The following is a 6,581-nucleotide window of genomic DNA, read 5'->3' on the forward strand; positions in this document are numbered from 1 at the left end:
GTCTCCCACTGGGGCTACTGATTTCTTCTGGGCCCACTCTCACAGGTCATCTTCACACCCTATGTATGCTATGCTCACTCTGTAGAGCACCTTCCCTGGGCAGCCACAGGACCTCAGGTTAGATGTTCCACAGCTGTGGCTAGCAAAGAAGTCGATTCCCTTTCCTCTGGCCAACTCTTTATCAGACAGTTTTTCTTTCCATTTCCATTTTTAAAAATCCATGTGGAACCCTATTCATGAGGAGGGGCTCCTTGCTGGCAGTGAACTTTAATTATTGGGTGTCATTCGCATATGCTAAGAACACAGAGGGAGATCAGTGAGGGCTAGCTACTGCTTCAGACAACAATCCGGAGTGCTGATGACATGTTCTGAAGACAAAGAAGCTGGGGGAGCACAGGTGATGAATGCTGCTCGAAGTGGCAGCACAATCGTGCTATTTTTCTCTCCCTGCTCTTCCGGTATTAATAATGCTGTCCTGTCCAATTTAGGTTACAGCCTGATGACTGTCATCAGGTTCTACACCCTGAGATTTTCATTTCTCGTGTGAGTTTTCTCCCATGTTTTATCTATTATAATCCATGTCCCACAATATAAGATAAACTTTTAGACTCACTTTTTTTTTCTTCCTTGTTAAGCTCCTGAGGTTTGGAAATGAATGTTCAGAATTCAAATATACGGAACTGAACTGAAAAATCATCCTAGCTTTGATATATAAGGAGAAAACAAACAATATTATAAAAGGGAAATAGATAAATAAAGGAGATTGGGTCAGGTATGTGTAGATCTGGATGGAAACTCATTTCTGCCATTATCTGGATGAGTTCCCTGGCCTCTTGGGCCCTGTTTCCCTTCCTGCATGATATATGTCACTGGGGTAGCCAGCCTGCAAATCCAGTCAGAGTTCTGGTATCTTATGACTGGATCAAGGCTCTAGAGCTTTGAAGTCTATGTGAACCAGTGCAGAAGAGTTCCCCTGAGCTTCCTGTTAGTGCAGCTGATACCACCAAGTTGCCCCAAGTGTGTAGTAGAGTAGTGACCTTGAGTGCAGACTTCAAAAGATGGATACCAATCCATAATTGCCTTACCTTTCTCTTGGAGAAAGCTGGGGAGGCAGATGAGGCTGACAAAGGGGGACAGTATGTGTGGGGGGACAGTGTGTGCATCAGTTCCCAAGAAGAAGGAAGAGTGATAGAATAAATAGATCTGCATCTACTTCCTGGAAGAAAGGAAGTTCCAGCAGAATGGTGGCTATTTGAAAATACCAAAGACTTCCATTGCAATCAAAAGCAATTTTTATCTCCGATACCACCAAAGCACGGATCTACACGTGCATGAGAGACAAACTACCAGGGTGGTTCACTCATCCTAAGGGATAACTGAGTAAAACTATCATTCATTGCTGAACAACAATATAATTTAGCCCATCCACCAACCTTGTCTCTCTAGTGGCACTCAAGAATTCTAAACACCATATTGGGAAATAAGACCCAGATTTAGAGAGCTACCAGGAATGGGTTGTAGTGAATAGTCCAGGCAGTTACATGGTAGCAAGTACATTGCATAATTAGTCACCAAATGTCAGCAGGAGGTGATAGCTTTAAGCCTCTTCTAATCCCAGGTCTGTGAATATGAGCATGCGTCTTTCCCTTGCTCCAGACTGAAAATTAAACAAGGGGAAAAAAACCAATATTTCTTCTTCTGATGCAAGTCAAAAACATTGAGCAATAAGTGGATTAAGCAGGTGTTTATTTGAAAAGGATTATAACGGCCAAGTGAACCCTCATACCAATGAGCACACAACACTCAGTATCATTTGTAGCCATCTTAAATGCTTCCATTCCCTGAAAGATTTATCAAGTACTCTTGTGTTTTTCTTCAGTGATGAAATACTTGAGAACTGAAACAAGACATTATTTAGAATCTGTACTACCTGTGACAGCCCTTTACACTTCTGCCAAGATAAGCCAACCTGTCTGTAGAAAATACATTTCAAAATCTTAATGTCATTCGTCTTGAAAGACCTTTACTTTCAAATATTTAAGTCATTCAGGCCCATGGCCACGTACTTGGCCTTGTCACGTCCTAGGCCATTCATCTGCATCACCATATTCTTCTCTCATTCAGGTACCTTCCCCTGCCTGTTTTTGGGCCTTGCCATCTGCTGCTCTCTCCAGTTGAGCCAACAGGGCCCAGCATTTGGTTTATCCCATCTGGCTACAAAAGGCTCATTGTTGTTTTAACTATGGCAGAGTGACTGCATCTTAATCTACTGCTTTCTCAGCCAGTAACTGTAGTTCAGTGGTTACCAGCCTGCTTCTCTAGCAAGGGCCTGGTGAGAATTCTGCTCCTGCGGGCACTGGCCCTGTCACTGCCAATAAAGGTAACTTTAACTAAATTTCCATCGTTCTAATTATGAATGAGAATGGAGATTCAAAGGCTGGGGTGAAAACCTGCGAGCTCAGAGAGGTTGAGTGGCAACTAGCTGACCCTCTCTCCTTTCTGGTGCCCCTGGAAGACCCCTGCTTCGGCTTTGCCAAACCAGACAAGCCTGCACCACTCCAAACCCCACCCTACTGCTTCCTGTGTCTCTAGTTGATAATGTAGCCTCCTGACCCAAGGTAGATTTTATTTTAATTAACACAAATGCAGACTTGGGGTCCACAGTGTGATCAAATATCCTAACTTTCATCGATCTGCTTTATACCTGAATGGTTGAATAGTGTTAGAAAATATCACACACACACACACACACACACACACACACACACACACACAGAGAGAGAGAGAGAGAGAGAGAGAGAGAGAGAGAGATATTAATATCCAGGCATCTGTGCATTTATATCTTTAATCACAACATAACCCCACCCCCGCCACCTCACATACACACACAATGTCCACATTGAATACTTGTGCCTTCAGTCCCAACTAAGTCTTCACTATTGGTCACATCTCTCCATCTTTGCCGTGTCTATGTCAAATTCTGTTCATTTCAGCAGGGTTCAGCTTGCTGCCTCACTGACTCACTCTCTGGAGAAGTCCTCGTCTCTTTGGAGCAGCATTTCCTCACATCATGTCATCATGTGAGAAGGCCTCCCAGCTCTGCATCTGCCCTTTCCTCCTCTACTTCTGCTTCCACAGTAGAGTCACCTAAGGTGAGCAGTGACTTCAGTCCTCCTCCCAAATCTTTGCATTTTCATTTCCCCTTTGCCATGTCGGTAATCTTTCCTGACCCCTGTCTGGACACTTGCATTTGGCATTTAAACATTCTGGGGGCTTCCCTGTCTCAGAAAGTCTCCAAGACGTCACACTCCCTTCCAACCACCACTAACACCTTTTCTAGTGTCATAGGCACATTTCTCAAATGAATTGTCCATGTCCATGGCCTCTATTTCATGCCCAGCTAATTCACATAGGAATGGGCAGAAGCTCTGCCATTTTCTATCCACCAACCACTTCACTCACTCAATGAATTTTTATATGATCCTTGATACATGTGTGTATAAAATAAGTTCATACATCAAACATTTACTAATGCTCACTAAAAAGCTTTTATTTTAAAAGAATTCCATGGCATCCATGTGTTCTGGTGGAAGCTCCACCTCAACCGCATCCTCAGCTGCCTCCTCCAAACCCTACCCTTGAGAAAGCCCTGACCAAGACTTCCCCTCGAAGTTCCCCTCATGGCTTCTCCTCTTCTCCCGGGGCCACCTAGGAATGCTCTACTCAGATTAAACTTGGGTAAGCCTAATGGGACTTACACATTGGCAGCATTACACACAACTGGGGGATTTAAACCTTTCAACATGTAATTTACCACTTATTAAATATTAAAGCACATTTGAACACTGTGTTGATTGAATTTTGTCAATTCAACACAAACCTAGACAAATCTGAGAAGAGGGGATCTCAATTGAGAAAACACCTCCATAAAAATTGCCTGTAGGCAAGTCCGTGGGGGTGGGGCATCTTTTGATTAATGATTGGTGTGGGGGAGGGGGGCTCGGTACACTGTGGGTGGTATCACACCTGGACAGATGGTGTTATGTTGTATAAGAAAGCAGGTTGAGCAAGCCATGAGGAGCAAGCTAGCAAGCAGCACTCCTCCAAGGCCTCTGCATCAGCTCCTGCCTCCCTGTTCCTGCTCTGACTTCCCTCAGTGATGGACTGTTCCCTGGAAGTGCAAGCTGAAATAAACCCTTTCTTCCCTGAGTTTCTTCAGGTCATGGTGCTCATCACAGCAGCAGAAACACTAAGACCCACACTAATGAGAGAGATGTGCTTGTTTCCCAGTACAGACCTAAATCATGGCTGAGTACTTGATGTTGTAGGGTATAGAACATCGCCATTTCAGATGATGGATATTTCCATTTTATGATCACCAATGCTGAGAGCACCTCCTCCCATAAATACATAATACAAAATGGCAGAAGGATGTTTAGAACTGTTTGGGAAATAGTTGGTAATTCTGCCTTAAGTACAAAATATATTTAGTGAGCTTTAAAAATAAAACCAAAGTTTTAAACTGGTGTCACTTGAAACTCTGCAATTTTTTTCTTGAATGTTCAATAGCAGGTGGCAGGTTCGTTTTTTGTTTTTGTTTGTTTGTTTGTTTGTTTGTTTTATTTCAATTGAGTATAGCATACAGGCCCAACAGGAAGGGAAACATTTCTGAAGCCGAGATCCTAAGAAGATAGCAGGGCAGAGGCCAAATCTATGAGATGTGTGCACATACATGGAGGCCAAAGGTCAACACAGGACATCTGTTCCTTAGGAGCAACCCACTTAGTCTGTTTTTGTTTGGTGTCGCGTCCGTCTCGACCAGCAAGGAAGACGCAACATCAGGCTCTTCTCCAAGCAGTTTATTCAGGAACCTTGAACAATCTTCTGACCCCGGGGAAAGCCATCTTCTCCCTCTCGGGAAAGCCAGCCCATGCCCTTTATAGCCACTGGGCAACCAACCCCATAGTGCCACTAGTGCCACGTGGACAATGCCGATAGGGTCAGACATACGCAAGCAAGCCGGATTCCACACCCAAGCCAAATAAGGAGTTGTTTATCCCAGAGAACACCTGCCATCAGAAAGGCGGAAGCCGGACGCCGGTGCCATCTTTGAGGCGCGGCTGTGCACAGCTCTCTACAGTTTGGTTTGGTTTGGGTTCACTTTTTGGCTTTTGGTTTGTTTGCTTGTTTGTTTGTTATGTTTTCTTTTTTGAGATATGGTCTCCCACTTGGCCTAAAATTTGCTGATTAGGCTAGACTGTCTAGATATCAAACCCCAGAGATCCACACATTCCTGTCTCCCCTGCATTAGGTTTTTAAGTTCATGCCACTATGCCCAGCACTTAGCATGGCTTCTGACGATCAAACACAAGTTTTTATGGCTGCAGGACCAGCATTGGACTGAATGAGCTAACTCCCAGGCAACTTTTATTTCTATATTCTATTTTTACATGTACATATAATTGCAATTTAAAATTTTTTAAATCTTCCACACTTGAGTACTGTATTTGCATCATTTCTACCCTTCTCTCCCTTCTTCAACTCTTCCCATGACTCCCCCTTCTCAAGTTCATGGCCCCTTCTTTATTTACACACACACACACACACACACACACACACACACACACACACACACACACACTCAAACAATCTACTGAGTTTATTTAGTACATGCTTGCATGCACATGTGTTGATAACTTGGGATTGGATAACCTATCAGAGGGCTTATCCCTGGAGAAGAACTGTTCTCCCTTTCTCCATCCCCACTGATTGTTTGTAGCTCTTCATCTGGTGGTGAGGCCTTGGGAAGCTTCCCCCATTCATGTGGACTTGTCAGTTAATGTTGCCATTGTGCAGGTCTTCTTTAAGCAACCACATTAGGAGTTCTTGGGTGTGTTTTCTCTGGTCGTGTCGAAGGACACTATCTCACAGCGAGCATCTTGGTCCTTTGGTTCTTAGAATTGTTCTGTCCCCTCTCTTGGGTGATGTTCCCTGAGCTTTGGCTGTATGGATTGTGTTGTAGATGTATCAGCTGGGACTGGGCATGCCACACACTTATTCTCCATGTTTTGACCAGGTGTGGATCTCCACAATAGTCTACCTGCTACAGAAAGAAGCTTCTTTTATGAGGGCTGGCAGCTCTGCCTGTTTCTGATTGTAAGGTGGGAGTGTTTGGATATAGTTAAAAATTATATTGGTTTAGGAAAATGTCAGTAGGAGAATCTCCTCTAGGGTCTATGTCCTCTCCAGGCATGGGAAGTTGGCTAAGTTTATAGTACCAGACATGAATTCCTACTTATTGAGAAGAACTTAAGTCCAACTAGAGAGATGTTGGTTACCCCTCAAGATAAAAGAGTCACTATTGCACCATTGGGGATGTCTTACCAGGCTGGTCATTGCCGTGGTTAGACTTCACATTGGGTAGGACTGCTGACTGAGTTTCTCCTTCGGCAGCTTGTATAGCATCTTCAGATACTACAAGAGCTAGTAGTCCTCAGGGAGGAGGCTTCCAGATCACTTCCAGCTGGATCACTCCAAATCCTGGGTTCGAAGTGGATGGTATCTTCAGCAATAGGGTCAGT

This window comes from Peromyscus californicus, unplaced genomic scaffold, assembly GCF_007827085.1.
Source record: "Peromyscus californicus insignis strain IS unplaced genomic scaffold, ASM782708v3 Scaffold_16__1_contigs__length_79575227, whole genome shotgun sequence".
Lineage (NCBI taxonomy): Eukaryota > Metazoa > Chordata > Mammalia > Rodentia > Cricetidae > Peromyscus > Peromyscus californicus.